Source organism: Equus asinus, chromosome 9 (assembly GCF_041296235.1).
Source record: "Equus asinus isolate D_3611 breed Donkey chromosome 9, EquAss-T2T_v2, whole genome shotgun sequence".
In the NCBI taxonomy this organism is placed as follows: domain Eukaryota; kingdom Metazoa; phylum Chordata; class Mammalia; order Perissodactyla; family Equidae; genus Equus; species Equus asinus.
In genome coordinates, this window is record NC_091798.1 from 73493506 (window position 1) to 73514648 (window position 21143).

Here is a 21143-nt window from a genome sequence, read left to right on the forward strand (position 1 = left end):
CACTTGTATGTCTTATTTGAAGAAATGTCTATTTAAGTCCTTAGTCCATTTTTTAATTGGTTACTAGTTTTTTTGCTGAGTTTTGTGAGTTTCTTATATATTTTAGATACTAACTGCTTGATGGATAAATGGTTTGCAAATATTTCCTCCCATTCTGCAGGTTGCCTCTTCATTCTGTTGATGGTTTCCTTTGCTGCACAGAGACTTTTTAGCTTGATTCAGTCCCACTTATCCATTTTCGTTTTTGTTGCCTGCACTTTTGGTGTCCTACGAGAACAAACCTTTTAGCAAGGTATTTCAGGCTTTCAAATTCTGAACACAGTCTGTCCTTCTTCTTTCATCTTTCACCATTACTCCACTGCAAAACACAGTCCAGACCCCTGGACCACTCCTAATCCCTGAAAATGCCATGCACATTTATATGTCTCTGCATATTGTCCTTTCTTCTTGGAATATCTACCCTCTGCCATCTATCCACCAGGTGCAATATTACAAAAGTCTCTGAAGGCTTTCCTGATCCTCTTCCTCCCAAGGAAGAATTAGCCGTATTCAGCTTTGTTTGGTCCCCTAGTAAAGTATGTACTAGAGTTGTTTACAAAATTGTTTCCTATTCTAGACAATGTCCCAGAAACTATCTACCAGATAGTGTATGCTATTTTTTAAATAAATTTGGTCATTACGTCTCAATTTCTTTATCTGTAAAATGAGAGTGTTTTAAATTTGCCTGCCAATAATAACCAGCTGAAACTCATTTTTGAAATACAGATTCTAGGGGCTAGCCCTGTGGCTGAGTGGTTAGGTTTGTGTTCTCCACTGGGCAGCCCAGGGTTTCGCCAGTTCAGACCCTGGGCGTGGACATGGCACCACTCATCAAGCCATGCTGAGGTGGTATCCCACAGGCCACAACTAGAAGGACCCACAACTAAGAATATACACCTATGTACCAGGGGGCTTTGGGGAGAAAAAGGAAATAAATAAATAAATAAATTTCTTTAAAAAAATGAAATACAGATTCTAGAGTCCCTCCCATAGATTATGATTTCAAGGGTCCAAGAATTCATATTTGAAATGACCTCACTAGGTGATTCTTATAATCAGGTATGTTTAAGAGACCTGAGTTAGATTACTCTAGGGCCCTATCCTGCTCTAAAATTTCTTTTTTTCTCTATAATTTCATATGGCATAGAAAAGACTAACGGTGAAGGGCATGTTTTAAGACGACTAGTTGGAATTTTCGTAGCTGATACCCATCCCCTCTCCTTTAGTTCTCATTGTCAAGGGCGATTTTGAAATTGTAAGCCTGGTAAACATGTGAAAATATCATCAGAGTACAGATAAAGTAAAAGGAGAAACTTATTTGATGTACATATAAGTTACAAAAATATCGTGGACAATCTTCCATCAATAATCAAAATAACACCTTACACCTGTGCAATGTTTACAACTTGTAAAATACTTTCCACTTCCTATATCTTTTTTACACTTTTGACCACCTTATAAGTTCAGCAGAGAAAATCATGACAGCAATCATTATTCCCATTTTATACAAATAGTTTTTGAGTGCTTATGTCATATGAGGAAAAAATAGGGTAATTTTTATAGAAAAAGGCTATGCTCTTCTATGCATCTGAAAGAGGTAAAGTTCTCAAACTGTATATGCCCAGGCAAAGAGTTATTGGACTGAGTGGAAAGATATATTACCCAGATATTTCAAGGCCACCAAAATCTTTTTTCCCCACTATCAATGAAGAGTTATTTAGAAAATTGCTGCAAATGCCTCCTTGATTTCTCAAATTTGAAACAATTTCAGAACGACAGAAAAGTTGTGAAAATAGCAGTTTCCACATACCCTTCATCCAGTTTCCTCTAATGTTAACATTTGACATACCCATAGTACAGTTGCCAAAATCAGGACATTAATATTGGTACAATACATGTGACGAAACTACAGGCTTTAAACTGGTGGCCATTTTTTCACTAAGGTCCATTTTCTGTTGCAGGATCTAATCCAGGATGCTGCGTTGCATTTAGTTGTCAAGTCTCCTTAGTCTTCTTCAGTCTGAGACAGTTCCTTGGTCTTTCCTTGTCTTCATGATCTTGACACTTTGGAAGAGAGTACTGGTGGAGTTATTTTGTCACATGCTTTCTCACGTCTAGATCAAGGTTATGCATGTAGAAAGAACACCCGGCATTATGCCCTTCTCAGTGCATAAAATCAGGAGACCTGGTGGGATCTGCAAGTTTCTCTGTGTAAATATCCCACTTCCCTTGTCATTAATAAATATCTTAGGGAGATAATATGAGACTATGCAAATATCCTGCTTCTCCTCAAACTTTCACCCACTAATTTTAGCGTCCTTCAGCGTATTTTGCCTCTGGTAATTATCATATTTTGTTTGTCTAATTAAGATTTTCAATTGTCCTTATTCCCTCTACATATCCCTTCTCCATCAATTATTTATTCAGTCACTTGTGCCCTTCATTTTTGCTTGTGTTCCTTCTGTTCCCTTCCTTGCCAGGCCAGAAAGAATTTAGCAAAGCAACAGATAAAAGTAAACACCATTTAAAAAGACAACTCCCAAAGAATTTTCAAATTTTTCACACTATCCTGTCTAGCCAGTTGCACTAGTCAAACAACAAAAAAGTTAGATTAAGATCAGGCACACAAACATCATTGATCAAAGCAACATGAATGAATGAGGAATAAACTGATCACAAAAACACAAAAGTCCCTACTCACTGACCATGTATGGTAGCTGAAGAGCAAAAGTGAAATCAATGCATTTTGACAACTAACATTCATTTTGTTTGTCTCCATTTTGTTCTCTTGCTGGTAAATATCCTAAATAAGAGAAGAAACCAATTGCTTTCTTTCAAAATTGATAGTGGTTTTTAATGGTTTATTTTGGCTTGGGGCTTTTTCTCTCCAACCAGGACATCTATTATTCTTTGGAGAACAACACAGAAAATAAGTTATTGCTATTGGAGTAGTATGAATATTGATATGATCAGATGTTTCTACCTTAAGAAAGATTCTTCCCATACCTATATCAATGAAATATTTTGCAAAATAGGTTGTTTTTGCAACAGATTGGTGGATAGTGAATCAAAAAAAATCTGTTTGCATGTGAGGAGAATAAGCATTGATTCTAGAAATGAGCCACAATTTCGTGGGTGGCCTAAGAACAAATCACCCAACTTGCCTAGACCTGATTTTCCCCTCTGTGAAATGATAATAGTTTTTACTTACCTCATTAAGAGATGTCAGACATTAATTAATGTTCATAATGGGCTTCAGATCTGTGATGAAATCTGTTATCCTTGACGGAAAACAGAGCTATGCAATCACTGAGGAGCAGTAAACGAATCAGGGAGATGTACAGTCCGTGAGAAGAAATATCGAAGAGTGAAAAGTTAGTCACGAATGAGAGGTGGGGGCTGGGACAACAATCTCTTTTCATGTGTAAGTATTTGTGCATTGTTTTTCTTCATAGAATTAAGTAATACACCTCTCTAATGTCTCAATAAGTGGACTCTTCTTCTATACATTAAGGTTCCTAACCCTTTTTGTGCCACGGATCTTTTTACCATTTCAGTGAAGCCACAGACCTCTTCTCATAGTAATTTTTAAGCACATTAAAAAATATGTAGGATTATGAAAGAAACCAATTTTATTAAGGCATAGTTAACAAAATGTTTTTGAAAATTTAATCTTAGAGTTATATACATGCTTATTTATTAAATTAGATGAGATTTAATACTAGTCTAACAACTACCATAATTTCAAAATAGTTATGGTTGTAAGTAATATTTCAAGATATTTGCAACAACTCTAACATGATACGAAAATGTCTGTTGTTTCTATAGGTGAAAAGGTTAAATGGACTACATTTATTACTGTAGTTTGTTGCCTACATTTATAATTTTTAAATTGCTAAGGTTTAGTTGGAAGTTATGGAAAATAAAGATGTATTTTTTTTCCTATCCAACTTAACAGACTCTCCAAATTCTATCAATGGGCTTCTTGAGGGTATTTAGATCTCAGGTTAAGAAACTCTGTTCTTTACCTACACTGGGGTCCCTCAGATAGCCAAATACTTAACATTACTTCTCCAAGTGTGATCAGGTGATCACAGCTAAGGAGTGTTTATTAAAAATGCAAATCTCTTGGCCTTTTCCTGGACCTGCTGAATCTATATTTTTAACAAGCATCCAAGTGACTGATACACACACTAAAGTTTGAGAACTGCTTCAAAGGTAGTTACACCAACACTTATCTTCAGTGGAATCACAATTATCAAGCCAGAGATTCTTAAATATTAGTTTGAGGTATTATAATATGGTAGGTCTGGAAGGGGCCTAGAGATTTTAATTTTTTAATAGGCATTTCAAATATTGTGATAAATATGTTCTCCACTCCATTATGAGAAGTATTCCTAAACAAAGACCCTGAAAGTCAAAGTATAAAATCTGCCCAGGAATGAGAGGAGCCCGATCAGGAGCTTCACATCAGAATCATCATCACAATACTCTACTCCCCTTTCCTTTTCTGCACCAATTAACACCCTTCAAAAGAAACTCTTTAGATGCAACAATTAAATATGGAATCATTGCATTGTATCACAAAAGATACAACAGGTGAGTGCCATTCTCTCTGTGACTTTTAACATCATGCTTTAACCTGGTAGGCAAAAATTAAATTTGTCATCAACAACATGAAAAGCAGTAAAAACAGGGCAATAGAGCTGCAGGAGATCTAAACATTATCTTGAGTTTCAACTACTACCTTTTTCCTTCTGCCTCACAAATCTTTATCCTTATCCCAAAAATTCCCTGTAACTTGAGCTTCAGACCAATATATCCAATTGCCTACTAAAGATTTACCCCTGGATACCACAGACAACTCAGACACTACAAACCAAAACTGAACTCATCGCATTCCTCTGTAGAATGGCTTTCTCTTTTATATTTTTGGTCTTGAGCATTGGTACCACCATTTAGCAAGACATTCAGAAGTTGTCCTAGACATCTCCCTATCTCTCACTAAGTTTTTCTTTGATAGGGGACACTTTTGGAGTGAGGGCAAGTTTTAAAGCTCTGGCAATGACCTAGTGTTCCTTGAGTCTGCGTTTTTGGGCTGCGAACCTCCAATGTGGTTGATGTTGTAAGATGGACATGATGATTGAAAGAGTCCTTCTCAGACAGCTCTCATGACCCAAACGAACTCCAACAACACAAGTGCGGGCCTAGGAAGGCTTAGGAGATGTGGCCTACACCAGCTCAGATTTAGGCCTCTGAAAGAAATGTCTTTTGCTTCCATGATTCACTTTTTCTTTGTATTCATGTTTTCTTGCCCTTCACTCCATTCAAGTAGTAAGACTTGGAGGTCCAAGTTTAGGGTGTAGTTCTTAGAGAGTGGTGTCTCAGTCTGCCTGTGACCTAGGCAAGAGAAATCTTTGGGGGCTCATAGGGTCCTGGCTGAATCATGAGCAGACTACATGGAGGTTGGAGGCCAACGACACCTAATAACACATGATTCAGAATTTGGAATTCTGATCACCATCTGGTGTAGGTAAGCTGACCAAAGCGAGTACACAGAGAGGTTTGGGAAAAGTTTTCAATTGGCAATAATCGTGCCTCGGATAAATCTCATTGGCTATGATACTGCCAATGTGCGAGAGGTTTGGGAGTTAAGACCACTCAAGAACCTCAAACTAGAAGGGCTATTGCACTATTTATGGGTAAATCCCCCCAAGAAGAGAAAGGCTTTTGCACAAGGACAGGATCTAGTGAGCGGACCATGGTCTTGATGAAGACGAAGATTCAGTTCTAAAGTATCAGGCTGATCTCAAGACACAGCCTCAGTATGCAAACTTCTGACTTAGCAATGCCAGTCATATTGCTGGACTGTTCTGTGTTCTCCACTCCAGGACCTATCTTCCTTTGCATCCTATTCCTCAGCCAGGGCAGAAGGAGTCAAATGTAACTCCAAAGAAAAAGAGCAAATTCCTGCTGGAGCAGAAAAATAGGTGGCAGAAAAGAATGTCTTCATCACCATGAGAAAGATAATTGTAACCAAGATGATGTGGTTTCATCATGGACAAAAGGTGAGATTTAGGGAATGAGCCACGGCAGAGATAATACACTTCTCAACGGGCTCCTGCATGTAGAGGGGTAGGAAGTGCTTACAGCAGCAGTAGGAACAAACAAAGCTGGATTCTGCTGGGATTAAAGCAGTTCAGAGTGGGGTCTATGTCACTGAGCACAGGCCACCCTCAATTCAGGATTGTGAGGCTAAAACAATGAGAACCTTGGGGAACAATAGGAATAATTCAGAAAAAGAAAGAAGTTGAGGATCTCAGGAAAGGCCTGCATCATGGAGGTGCGAACCTTGCAGTCAGTGGAAGTGGGTCCTGAACAACTGACAGGAATTGATTAGTTTCTTGGTACAGTTGGAACCAAAAAGTCCTTATTTATTATTTTATTTTTCTGTCTACTCCCTTACCCCAGAAAATACCAGTTCTCTTTTGGCCTATGGCTGGTAACAGTAATATGGATCTAAACCATCTCTGTCTAATGCAGTAGGCACTAACCACATGTAGTATTGAGCACTTGAAATGTGGCAGTCTCAACTGAGAGATTCTCTAAGTATAAAATATCCATCAAATTTCAAAAACTTAGTACAAAAAAAGAATGTACCATATCTCAATTTTTATATTAACTACACGTTGAAAATATATTATTTTGGATGCATTTTGGTTTAAATAAATATATTACTAAAATTAATTTCATCTGTTTCTGTATACTTTTTTAATGTAACTGCTAGAAAATTCACAATTACATATATGGCTTGCATTATTTTTCCATTGGACAGGGCTGATCTAGACCACGACATACATTGGTTCTGGGCCATTGCTCTTTCTGTATGTGCTAAACATAAAGGAACTAGTGTTCGACGAATGATTCTAAAATTTAGTGTGTTTAAAAATCATCTGGGGAACATAAGAAAATGCCATTCTTTCCCTTACCCTCTCAGCAAGATTCTTATTATTGTATTTGGGATGCAAACAATGAATTTGTGTTTTCAACCAGTTCCCTAGGAGATTCTGACACAGTAGGTCCTCTGAGCATACTTTGAGAAATACTGGTTTAGGGTGTACAGTGCTACACTGATCATGTTTGATTCTAGGATGTTCTCCTTTTCTAAATTTTCTGGGTGGGAGCAGCTGCTGTGATAATCTCACGTTCCTGTTGACCCTCTGGGACTTGAGCTAAGTATATCCAATCAGGGTTTTGAGATTGGATTAAATAAACTTTAAAAATGGTAAAACTTTTACCTCAGATTTCCTGGACGACGGCCCAGGAAACAGCTGCAGAGGAGAAACCTCAGGCTGCAGTGAGGCCCCTGAATTCATCTCCTTGTATATGAGAATGCAAGGATTGAAAAGAAAACGTGCCTGGGTACAGGTAAGAAGAAGGGAGGCATGCAAGAGGGCCTGAGACACTGGGTCCTGTATTGAAGTTTGACTTCTCTGTAGGACCAAGGCATTGGCTTGATATTGGGAGGAGATTTGTATGATTAAAATGTATAGGATCTATACAGAAAATGGCCGACATTATGTGCTGCAGTCATCAATGCCTCACTGCATATCATGTGGTTAAGAGATGGATTTTGGAGCTGGACCATCTGAATTCTAATACTATCTCTGCCTTGGGCAAGTCTTTTAACCTTTTTCCTGTTCTTTAAAATAGAAAAAATAATTGTACCTACCCATAAGTTTGTTGTGAAGGTTGAGTGACCTGATATATGCAGAAAACATCAAATTGTGTCTGGCACATAAGAGCCATATGAATGTTAGGTATTCTGACTGTATTTCAATGGGTGACATTTGCTGGGCAATATATAATTGAACATACTTTAAAATAAGGAGAGGAATGGAAGGAGACTGTTTTGCCTATTGCAGATGGCAACAGGAAGCAGCAAGTCCAAGTGCTTGTAGAGGGTGAGGAAGTTGCACAAATACTGATCTTACTCGACTTATGATGGTGTTGCGTACCAATAAACTCATCGTAAGTTGAAAATATCGTAAGTCGAAAATGCATTTAATACATCTAACCTACCAAACATCCTGCTTAGTCTGGCCTACCTTAAACATGCTCAGAATACTTACATTAGCCTCCAGTTGGGTAAAATCATCAAACACAAAGCCTGTTTTATAATAAAGTGTTGACTAGCTCATGTAGTTTATTGAATACTGTACTGGAAGTGCAAAACGGAATAATTGTGTGGGTTCAAAATGTTGTAAGGGTGTCAGTTGTTCACCCTTTTGATCATGTGGCTGACCGGGAGCCGCGGCTCGCTGCCACTGCCCAGCATCACTAGAGTGTCGTTCGGCATATTGCTAGCCTGGGAAAAGATCAAAAGTCAAAAATTGAAGCATGGTCTCTACTGAATGCGCATCACTTTTTTTTTTTTTAAGATTGGGACCTGAGCTAACAACTGTTGCCAATCTTCTTTTTTTTTTTTCTGCTTTTTCTCCCCAAATCCCCCTAATACATAGTTGTATATTTTAGTTGTGGGTCCTTCTAGTTGTGGCATGTGGGACATCGCCTCAATGTGGCCTGACAAGCCATAGCTGAGCCCAGGATCCGAACCGTGAAACCCTGGGCCCCCAAAGCAGAGCACGCGAACTTAGCCACTCGGCCCTGGGGCCTGGTCCTGAATGCGTATCACTTGAACCCCATCGTATGGTTGAAAAATCGTAAGTCGAACCATCGTAAAAAAGGAACTGTTTGTATACATATAAGGTATATTGGGAGATGAGGAGAGAGGGAAATAAAATAAGAAATAATAGAATCTGGGGCCGGCCCCAGGGCCAAGTGGTTCAGTTCGTGCGTTCTGCTTCAGTGGCCCGGGCTTTCGCCAGTTCAGATCCTGGGTGCACCGCTCATCAGGCCCTACTGAGGCAGCGTCCCACACGCCACAACTAGAGGGATCTACGACTAGAATATACAGCTATGTACTGGGGGGTCTTTGGGGAGAAGAAGGAAAAATCTGTAAAAAAAAAATTATAAAAAGAAATAATAGAATCTGAAAGAAGTTGCCCTTTGCAGATTAGAATAGGCATATCTAGCCTAATTTAAAAATACATTCAAATTCAGTATATACTTATTAAAAGTGCTAGCCAAATATAAAAAATGACTTCGGGTCAGATTACCCTAAGGGGCTATAGCTCCCACTCCCAGCTACATGTGTGGTTTCCAGAGTTCTCACGTATCATCCCAGAGTATTGTCCATTCTTATTTCTGATGTTTCTGGGGGAAACTTAAGGCCTTGAGGAGGCTGAATGGCCCATCTCTGGATGATACCGGGAGCTGTGGTGAGGATTCTGTGCAGTTAAGGCATTTCCGAGACTCTGCCATCTCCCTTGAAGGGAACAGCAACATCCCATGTGTTTAGACCATGTGGGTTAACAAGAGGAGGACAAAATACTGGCTACTATTGGTTGTATACCTGAGAGAATGCAAGGTATTTCTTCCTTCACTTCATCTCCAAAGGAGGACAAGTACTGATAAAAACAAAAGTAGAGGGGCTGGCCCAGTGGCACAGCTGTTGAGTTCGCATGTTGTGCTTCGGTGGCCCAAGGTTCACCAGTTTGGATCCCAGGTGTGGACCTACACACTGCTTGTTAAGCCATGCTGTGGCAGGCATCCCACATATAAAGTAGAGGAAGATGGGCATGGATATTAGCTCAGGGCCAGTCTTCCTCAGCAAAAAAAGAAAAGAAAGAAAGACAAAGAGGAGGACTGGCAGAAGATGTTAGCTCAAGGCTAATCTTCCTCAAAAAAAAAACAAAAGTAGGTAACAATGCTGGAGTCTGGAGTTTTCAGTGCAACAAGTGAAAACATAAAGGAGTAGTTTCTCAACTTTTTTCGGTTTATGTCAAGCCTGAGGCAACTGGCATGGAATCCCGGGCGACGGCTTCCATCCCCATACCTGTCCCAAAGGCACACTTCTGACTCTTTCTTTAAGAAGCACCATTTAAAGTCTCATGAGGGCTGGCCCGTGGCCGAGTGGTTAAGTTCGCGCGCTCCGCTGCAGGCAGCCCAGTGTTTCGTTGGTTCAAATCCTGGGCGCTGACATGGCACTGCTCATCAAGCCACACTGAGGCGGCGTCCCACATGCCACAACTAGAAGGACCCACAATGAAGAATATACAACTGTGTACCGGGGGGCTTTAGGGAGAAAAAGGAAAAAGGTAAAATCTTTAAAAAATAAAAAAAATAAAATAAAGTCTCATAAATATATATGGTGTTACATCTGGCTTTTCCCTCACTCAGTTTTTCTCTAAAAAACTAGCTTCCTTTATTGACAAATGGCAGATGGCCCCAGGGCTCTTCCTAATTGGGAAGGTGGTTTCTCCTTTTCTATCTTCTCTTCCATTCCTAAACCTTACCTCTTCTAAAGGTCACATGGGGAAAGAAATCAAAAAGAAGATTATTTGAGCTTTCTGTTCTTGGTGTTGAAGAAAAACCTTTTTTTTTCCTTGCGATACACTTTGCTTGTGGTAGTCCTTCCCAACCTCTTACCATCTATAAGCCCATCAAGAGACCACATTAGTATGTGGGCTTATGACAAAGCAACCAAGGGGGACAGATGGACATTTCCAAAGTGTAAAGGTGTAGACACAGAGCAAAAGGAAAGCAAAATTGCCTAAGCAAAATACAAAATTGGGAATCAGAGTATCGACCTTCATCTACCAAGAGCCAGAACAATTTTATTTAATATTAATTAAATATGCCAATATAGCTCTGCAAAGATTAGTTGCCCCGGGTTTCAGATATTCAGAAGTATTAAGTATGGGAATGGGGTGGTATGTAAAACCTCAACAGTATTTCCTAAACTCAGTTACCGTGGTAGCTCTCTTAATGGACATTTATGTGACTCCTCACTCCTGCTGGCTGATGCCCACACTTTGGGTTTGATGAATCTGACACTGAGGCTCCTTTTTGGTGCCTCCTAATATTCTGCTCTCCCAGATGAGCTGTAAGCTTTCTTTTTTTTTTTTTTTAAAGATTGGCACCTGGGCTAACAACTGTTGCCAATCTTCTTTTTTTTTTTTTCTGCTTTATCTCCCCAAACCCCCCTGTACACGGTTGTATATCTTAGTTGCATGTCCCTCTAGCTGTGGGATGTGGGACGCCGCCTCAACGTGGGCACGGATGTTAGCTCAGGGCCAGTCAAACCCTAATTTTAGTGATATTCTGTAGGAATTAGTGAAAATAAAGTTATTTAATATAAACTGAAACATATGATTTCTAGCACAAATTCACACCAGTATTGGAGTTCATCAAGGTTTTACCAGGGATGCAGGCCTCAGGTTCCTTTCTTTCTTTCTACCCTAAATTATATTGTTTAATTGTAAGTTTTCGTAAAATGCATAATGAATATGCTAATCTGCAACTAACTTTCAACAGACTCTAATTTTACTAGGAAAATTGTGTAGCTAAAAAAGTGGTTACCGATTCATCTCTTTTTAATGCCCCAACACATTTTAAAAGTCAAGAGATGAGAAGGAGCAATATTAGATTCAGTAGTCAGTATTTAGGATTTGATATAAAACTTATTGTGTAATATTATTGAGATGTTTTATTACATGACAATAATTTTTTTTTGAGGAAGATAGCCCTGAGCTAGCATCTGCTGCCAATTCTCCTCTCTTTGCTGAGGAAGACTGGCCCTGAGCTAACACCCATGCCCATCCTCCTCTACTTTATATGTGGGACGCCTGCCACAGCATGGCCCTGACAGTCAGTGCCATGTCCGCACCCAGGATTTGAACCGGTGAACCCTGGGACACCAAAGTGGAAAGTGCGAACTTAACTACTGCACCCTGGGCCGGCCCCACAAAATTAAGAATTTTTACATTAATGCTATCAAATAACTTTTATTCATTTAATATGTATAAGCTTGGTTTTTTCATAGATTCACTTTCTTATATCAGACATAGCGGGAAAACTTTTCAATCACAATAACAAGTGACTAAGGGAAAAATTTTATGCCTAAGGGAAATTTTGAATTCCATTTATACTTAATTAAATGTAAACAGGAAAAAAAAAAGAAGTCCAAGTAAACTCTTGTCATAATTCACCTGTGTCCCATTAAAAAACATCTTCTTTCTCTCTTTTAATTTATATTGCCAGGAACAGTGATATATTTAACATTTCAGCAGAATGACTGATTAAAGCTTTAAATAAAATTCTATAACTTTTCTCATTAGAGCAGTTTTATGTGACAAATTATGCCTCAAAAAATTATAATAAAACTCCTCTCTCTACTTGGAGATCCCAAAAGGATATAAAACACATTATGAGATTCTACAATGATAATTATAAAACTTAATTTGCACTCTTAATGGCACATGTTTTTAAATTCCCTATTTTTTTAAAACAACCAAGGACATCCACTTTTTAAATAATTACATGTCCCTCTTCATATATAATGAATATGAGAATGAACTACTTTGCTCTAACTGGATGGAAATCTTTATTTCTTCATTTAAAAACTATTTACTGACTGCTAAATATGCCAGGCACCGTTCTAGATGCTGGAGATAGAGCAGTAAAGAAAATAACCCTTATGGAGTTTATATTATAGCAGAAGGAGACAGAAAATAATCAAATTAATATGCAATTAATGATTAAGCTTTCAACAAGGGCTACGGAAAAAAATAAAGGAGGGAAGGGAGATAGAGAGTGGGGGGATGTGGGGGAAACACAGAAGGCGGTCTGAAATTTTAAATAGGATGGTCAAGAAAGGCCTCACTAAAAAAGATATTGGTAGGGCTTGTAGACATTTGTAAAGACTTCAACTTTTATGTTAAGCGAAATGGGAAGCTTTTGGAAGTTTGGAAATGAGAAGCGGCCTGATCTGACTCACCCTCTAGAAGGATCCCTAGCTGCTGTGTTGAGCATAGACGGGGTGGGGGTGAGGGGTGGGGGAATGTTAGGGATGCAGAGGATGAGTTAAGAGGCTATCATAGTAATCCAGATAAAAGATTAAGACGGTTTAAAAATAGTGAAAAGCTTTTGGATTTGGGATAGCTTTTTTTTTTAAAGATTTTATTTTGTTTCCTTTTTCTCCCCAAAGCCCCCCAGTACATAGTTGTATATTCTTCGTTGTGGGTCCTTCTAGTTGTGGCATGTGAGACGCTGCCTCAGCATGGTTTGAGGAGCAGTGCCATGTCCGCGCCCAGGATTCGCACCAACGAAACACTGGCCCACCTGCAGCAGAGCATGTGAACTTAACCACTCGGCCATGGGGCCAGCCCCCTGGGATAGCTTTTGAAGGTGGATTCTAAAAGAATTAGTAATAGATTGAATGTGGATATAAAAAAAAAGAAAAATCAACGATTACTCCAAATTATAAATTCCTTACTGTAAAGCAGCATTCCACAACAATTAAATTCAGCACTTGTTAAATAATAGCATCTCTAGAAATAACGATAACAATGATAACAGCTGTATTAGTCAGGAGAGTCTAAGCTATGCTTCTAGAGAAAAAGAAGAAAGGAAAGGAAAAAAGAAAAATCTCAGATGAAAGTCAATTTCTTCCTTTATGCAAAGTTCAGCAAGTTGAGGAGTTGTTTAAGGGCAGCTGTGTTTCACAGACTTTCTAGTGATCCAGGTTACTTCGATGTGATGGCTCTTTCCTCTCAACCTGAGGCCTCCTCCACGACCAGTAGGGAAGGAAAGATGAAGAACTCTGAATGGGCTTTTCACTACCTCTGCCTGAAAGAGATATGCATCACTTCTGCTCACATTTCATTCATCAAATCTAGTGGCACAGCTCTACTCAACAGCAAGGAAGCTAAAGAGAAGTATTCTACCTGTTAGGAAGGGGATAAGAATGTCTAATACGGCAAGCTAGCTTTGTCTACTACATTAGTTCACATGCTATAGTATTTTCTATGTGACAGGCTAGGTGTGCGATGACCCACAATAAAGACTTCCCGTGACACGTTCTCAATGGTTTCTACTTTGGAGTGCCACTTAGGCATGTCTAGTCTGGGCTCATTATCCCAGATCCTAAAAGATGTGATTTCTAATGTTTGGGAATCCACCATGACCTGGATTTAAAAATCCTCAGGAAAATCCAGCTACTCTCAGATATGTACGTGCAATAAGCAAACAGGGATTATGCCTGCAAGTTTCCACCTTCGTCTGTGGGTCATAGGACACTCTAGGGACTGGATTATCATGCCCACACAAACAAGCCACAGCTTTCAGCAGAGTTCATGCTCAGGTATAAACATTCATGAACTCTGTTCTTCCAGTGTTTGGATATCAAATTTCATGTTTTTGGAAGCTGATGCTGTGTCTAAAAAGATTAATTACCAAGGTGTCTAGGAGATAGCCCTACCCTGGGTCATCCTCCAACTTCATGAATGTTACTCCCTGCCAACAAGCAGTTAACTTTTATACCTAGTAGGATTGAAAGAAATCAAGGGCACCCAATATGGCACCACATGCAACGAGGATTCCTGTAACAAGGACTGAATGGAGGCCCAGTGTTTACGTTATGTTGCCTCTCGTTTCCCTCAGGTCACTCATCTCAGGCCAAAACACAAGTGTTCATCCAAAATACAAACTTAGAAACCCAAGAGACTGTTAATACCGCTTTTGACCCCCTAACATCTTTGAAGGGCATCCCTGTATGTTAACTGTCCCAGAGCCAAGCTGCAATTCTAAGTGGTGCTGGACAGGTTAATGCTGATCTACAGTTTATCTTTCATTCAAGGCCATGCTCAGTCCCAGACATTATAACCCCCTGGTCCTCCTTGCTACACCAAAACCTACTCAGCTCAAGTTCAGTTTTTAGAAAATACAGACTCAGTGTAAAGATGGAAAAATTTCTATTATCTTAGGAGCTAATGTGACAATTCCTTTTATCAAGAGAGAGCTATTTTTATTGGGAAGATACTTTTCTTGAAGCTGAGCTTAAGAGCTGAGGTCCTGAAAGTCTGGATATTATTAGCTGGTGTGAAAACTCAAGAGGAAGGGAAAAGTAATTCTTCATAACAGAAGCGGAGGAATTTGAGTTTCTAGGGAATATTTGAGAGGGGAAAAGGGAAGTGAGCAAAGATGATGGCTATATATATGAGAGAAGGGCCAGAGAGAGAAAACCCCTCTGGCATGATATCTGAGAAAGAATTAGGAAATCAGTGGTGTCTTATACGAATATGAGCTGTGAGGAGCTAGCCCAGTGGCACAGCGGTTAAGTTCGCACCCTTGCTTCGGCAGCCTGGTGTTTGCCGGTTCAGATCCTGGGTGCAGACCTATTCACTGCTTGTTAAGCCATGCTGTGGCAGGTGTCCTACATATAAAGTAGAGGAGGATGGGCATGGATGTTAGCTCACAGTCAGTCTTCCTCAGCAAAAAAATGGGAGGATTGGTGGCAGATGTTAGCTCAGGGCTAATCTTCCTCAAAAAAAAAAAGAATATGAGTTGTGGCTTGCAAACTGTTCATCCTTGTCCCCTACAATAGCTCAAATAAAGCCCCTATTTCTTACTAATATTTAGTGCGAGTTCATTTTTATATGAAAGAACTGAGTTCTGCATCTTGGATGAGACAAAGCAAAATAAAGTGAGCATATGAGAATGCAGTAGGCAAAAGGAAAAGGCATTTTCTGTTGACATCTTAAGACCTTTATATACAGGTTCTCCTCTCCATTGTCCACCAGATGGATTGTGTGAACTTGTTCTAGGAAAAATCCTCTAATCTTATTACCAGCCAGTGGTTTTGAAGGAGAAATAAAGTGCGTTATTTGAGAGGCGTCAACAGTAGAGACCGAGAGAAATTTGCTACAGCTTTTTTAAATAAAATTTTCCTACTTAACTGTGGTCCTAACTCAATATTCTCTAAAATTGTTGACTGTCTCAAAAAGTTTGGCAGTTACTGTCCAGATGCCCACAAACCCATATCTCTTCCAGAGCACACAGACAGACAGTATTGCCCAGCATCTGCTGCAATTCAACGTGTGATAAGACTGAATTCTAGCCAATGGGATATGGGCATGAAGGACATGAGCCTCTTTCAGCCTGACCCACAAAAACTTCCTACGTAAGGTCTTCAATCTGCTTCCTAGAGAGGTAGCAAAGGAGAGGTCTTGGACGACCTAGAACAAGGCAGACCCTGGGTCTCTGAAAATATACTTGGAAGGCCTCCCATCCAGGGCAATCTACATGGGACTGTTGAAAGAGGGAGAAATAAACAATATGTTAAGCCACTAAAATTTGGTGTTTACCTGTTGGCGCAGCTAGTATTATAACTTAACTGATACAAAGAATCAGAGTTTTCACTACAAGGAAAGACGCATATCTTTTCTCTGACTCTTAAAATCATAGAATTCTAGAGTTGAGTGAAATAAGAAATCATCTAGTTCAACCTATGTTCTGCATTTATAGACCCCCAAGTTTGTTAATAATTCTTCATGAACTCTCTTCTAGGGTTAGTTAGGGTTACTAACTTCTTGCCTCATTTCCCACATCCTTCCACCATTCCCAGACTGGGTTTGGGTGTACCTTCCCCAAATATGATATCTTAACTGTTCAGGAATGGTGCTTGTTTTCAGGTTACTCCCAAGTGTCAATGGAAATTCATAAGCAAATTATATGCGGTTATGTATACCAAATGTTCAAGGTGCTAATATTGTTCTGGATGAAGTTATACTCCAACATTTGTGTAAGCATAAAAATAAGCTCCAATACTCTCCTTGCAGATGAGCAATATCCAGGAATTCAATCCTTAGGACATTTGTTCATAGTTATTGTGATGTTCCATGACTTTACCTTAGAAGTTTTTTCTTTGTCCTGAATGTATCTCCCCCATTATGATTACTCTGTTACTTCAAAACAAGCTCTCACATATCTGCCACTGATGAAAACTCTAAAATCAATTTTGATCTTTGGCAAGCCATGATTCTTCTAAAAGAATTTTTTCAGTACTGACTTTTTATATATCCATTATTGTAAATACATAATTTATTTTTTATGTCACAAACATTTAGTCTCTAGGAATCTTAGTTCAGTGCTTAATAACATCAGCAGCATCATTATGTGATCTGCTTGATGAAATATTATTTTGGGGTAAATCCCACTAGACTACCTTAGGGCATTCTGTGAATATGTTCTATTTTTCTTTTTCCAAGCAGTTCATATTTCACCTTAAGGGACTCATCGGTTCACTTCTATTGTGTCTTTATACCTTATATGCCATTGCTACAGTAAAAGTTTATATTACAGTAGTTAGTATGCAATGAAGGATACATTAAGAAAATTGCATATTAGATGTTTTATTCAAATGCCAAAGTAAAGCTTTGACATTTAAACAGCTCGTAACAATAGCAACAAATTTCAAGCTGTGTGTATTTTCCAGATTCATGTCCCACTACAGTCAGTAATTCCTTGCCAAGTGGTGGAACATCAAAATAGGTCTCCAATAATTGAAACATTTGTAGCCTTCCTGCTTCGTAGTAACAATTGACATTTGATGTTTTCCAGCATATTTTCTCCCTTTCTTCCAAGATAGATTTTCCTATTCTGACAGAACAGTGACAGAATTCTCATAATGTTTTAAAAATTACAATCAGGATGTTTCATAAAACTTATATTTAATCTTATTATCTAGAAATCCATTTGATGAATTTTATTTTGTTATAGTGTGAGGGTTTGTTTTCTTTTTTGAAGGTTTGAAAATCTTTTAATCCAACCCAATTGGAAGCACATACGGTTATATTGATAAAATATTGGGTTTTTATTTTCAGAATAAACAAATACTATTTCTAACTGTGTGGCATCAAAATAGCTTCCCCTTGTATGATTCTTTACATACAACATCTATTAGAAAAAAAGCTTCTAATGCTTCTTCCTTCTTGGTGTCTCATGTATTATTTCTTTTTTCCTCTTTCCATTGACACATCCTCGTGGGCAAGGTACCGATACCTTCAGATCTGCATGAATACCATAGATGCGAATTGCTCTCTTCCCCTAAAATCTCCAGTCTCTTCTGTACATAAGAGCCTTTTATTATTTTTCCCAAAATTATTCCATTAGATCATTTTCTTATTCAATAACTTGCAATTGTTGGCCAAAGCAGCAATTCCTTTGTCTGTCAATCATATCTAACTCATTTTTGTAATCCTGACTCCTAGAACCAAGTATATCTATACTAGACAATTTTTTTAATGAATAGCTCCAAAATTATTTCACATAGATGCTAGAGGAGCACATAGCAGAAAACAAGTAATACTGTAAGAAAAAAAAAAAAGAAAAATAATACTTCATGAGTTCTTATATTATCTTATAGATTTCCCTCAAACAGCCTACGAGCTAGATATCATTATTCTCATTTCACAAATGAGAAACTGAAGCTAAACAGTTAAGTAGGACCAAGTGCAAATAGCTTGAAAGTAGCAAGTCAAGGGCCAAAGACTATAAAAACTTTCTGCCACTTTCTCTGGCCTCAGGCAGTGCCATCTATGTTTTGAATCAAGAGTATTAGTTTCTCAGTTGGTAGAGAAGGGGGAATTCTGTGACAGGCAGAAGGAACAGTATGAACAAATAGATACTCATATACATGGGGCATTCGGGAAATTTGAGTTGTCAACTACAGTTGGAGCATAGTTCCACCACCACTTCCACTGGTGGATCAGGTAGACAGAGTAGAGAACCGACCAGTGGTGTAGAGCAGGACTTGGGGTAGAGGGTGGAATTACCCACTAAGCAGTTAGCCATGATAGTAGGTATGTTACCAAAGGTGTTCTGGAGCAAGATGCAACTATCCGCTCTCTCTTCCTCAGAGGTAACAACTATTCTAACTTCTACAGTTTAGTTTCTGATGTTTATATTAATAGAATCACGCTGCTATATTATTTGATGTCTGGTTTCTTTCAGTCAATATTATATTCTTGAGATTCATCCATATTGTGTCTGTAGCTATAGAATATGTTCACTTTCACTGCTGAATGGTACTCTAATTTATGAATATGCCACATTTTATTTATTCATTATTTAATTATCATTTTATTCTGGTAATAATACTTAACACAAGAGCTATCCTCTTAACAAATTTTAATTGTACGATACATTATAGTTGACTATAGGTACAATGTTGTACAGCAGATCTCTAGAGCTTATTCATCTTACTTATCTGAAACATTATGCTGGTTGATTAATAATTCCCCATTTCCTGCTCTACCTAGCCTCTGGTAACCACCATTCCAATCTTTCACTTTATGAATTTAACTATTTTAGATACCTCACATAAGTGGAATCATGTAATATTTGTCTTTCTGTATCTGGTTTATTTCACTTAGTATAATATCCCCAAGGTCCATCCATGTTGTCACATAATTGCAAAATTTCCTTCTTTATTTAAGGATGAATGGTGTTCCACTGTACGTTTTTACCATATTTCCTTTTTATTTATCCATTCTGTATCTATCTGGGTTGCTTCCCGTTTGTAGCCATAATAAATACTACTATTATGAATTTCCAGTGCGGTTTTGATGTTCATGTGTGTGTGTTTCTGTTGGGTGTATACCTTAGACTGAAATTGCTGTTCACTGAGTGTCTATACGTGTAATTTTAGTAGATAATATCATTTTTCCAAAGTTGTTGTATCAATTACGCTCCTACCAAATGTATATGAGAGTTGCAGATCAACATCAACACTTAGTATCCAATACACATCAACTTTTCGTATTGATATTTTTAACTTAACTGCCCTGATCACTGGGTAATGTTAACTTATTGTAGTTTAACTTTCGTTTCTGTGTTGACTAATGATGTTGAGTACCTTTTCATATATTTATCGTTTGTGTACCATGATCATTTGTGTACCATGTTTTATGATGTATCTATTCAAGTTTCTTATCCATTTTTCTACTGTTATCTATCTTATTAATTTGCAGAGTTTCTTTGTTATACGCATTACCTTTTCACTCTCTCAGTGGTACCTTTCAATGAACAGAAGTTCCTAATTTTAATATTGTCCACTATGTCAATATTTGCCAATATTTTCCTTTATGGTTATTGCTTTTCGTAAAACTAGTTAAGAAATATTTTCCTATAGAAGTGGAATGATAAATAAGAGGTGTCTCCAACAATCAGGAATCAATTAAGGACAGGATCAAAGCAAGCACAGAAAGGGAACAAGTGAGTAGAGGCAGGTCACGCACCTTTGGGTTCATGGCATGTGGGTGTGTAGGGATGACTTAAGGTTATAGAATTGAGATGGACACTATATCTTACTCAGGTCTCCCCTTCCAAACAGGACCCCATCCAAGTTTCTTTGGAATGACCTAAGGAGAAGCTGGCATGCATTTAGGGGCAACCTTGATATGAGAGGTTGGGTTGCAGCATACCTGGTCACCAGGGCACTGCTTTCACTATGTACTCTGTTTTCCGACCTGAAGCTGTAGGCTGTAGCTGTAGATGAAGAGCAGTGTGTATGTCAGCCAGGCTTGGCATGAAGGAACAAAAGACAGCATAAATGTGCAGGGGTAAACATAGAGGGGAATACTCGATTCAATGAATGAATAATACTAATTCAATGAATTATCTTGAAGAACTTTATGACTTGTCCTCAAACAGGTGCAAATGCAAATGCCTATAATGTAGGGAGAGCCATCCAGTGTTTCCCATGTGGTCTGTCTGCCTTGATGTTTGCTATATAGGTTTCTATAAACTTTATATTGTTCACCACATATTAGAGAGTATATTATTCTGTTTTTCCTGTTTTAAGAGTCAAATTGGCTTCTGAAAAAAAGACAGGAAGGAGAGAGAAATTTCTTTGCTTGTTTAATTGAAAAACATCAAGAGGCTCATGATTTCAGGCGTGACTAGATCTAGGGAATCAAAGACAAATACTTGGGTCTCAGTCTCTCTCTTTCTCTCTCTCTGAAGTCTGTGTATATATTAGTGAAAGCATACATTGAGGCAGTGTAACATAGTGGTAATGAACACAGGTTCTAGATCCAGACTGCCTAGGTTCAAATCTTAGCTTTACCATTAGCTGTGAAACTTTGGGCAAGACATTTAGCCTCATTTACCTCATCTCTATACTGGGGACAATAAATGTC

At 38.5% G+C, this 21143-nt stretch overlaps 1 non-coding gene across 1 annotated transcript; it reads right to left on the bottom strand.

Moving 5' to 3' along the window:
* Nucleotides 1-5537: 5537 nt before the first annotated feature.
* Nucleotides 5538-5684, bottom strand: LOC123289996 (U4 spliceosomal RNA). Its single transcript, XR_011506155.1, has one exon. It is a non-coding gene; the product is annotated as a U4 spliceosomal RNA (small nuclear RNA).
* Nucleotides 5685-21143: the final 15459 nt, after the last annotated feature.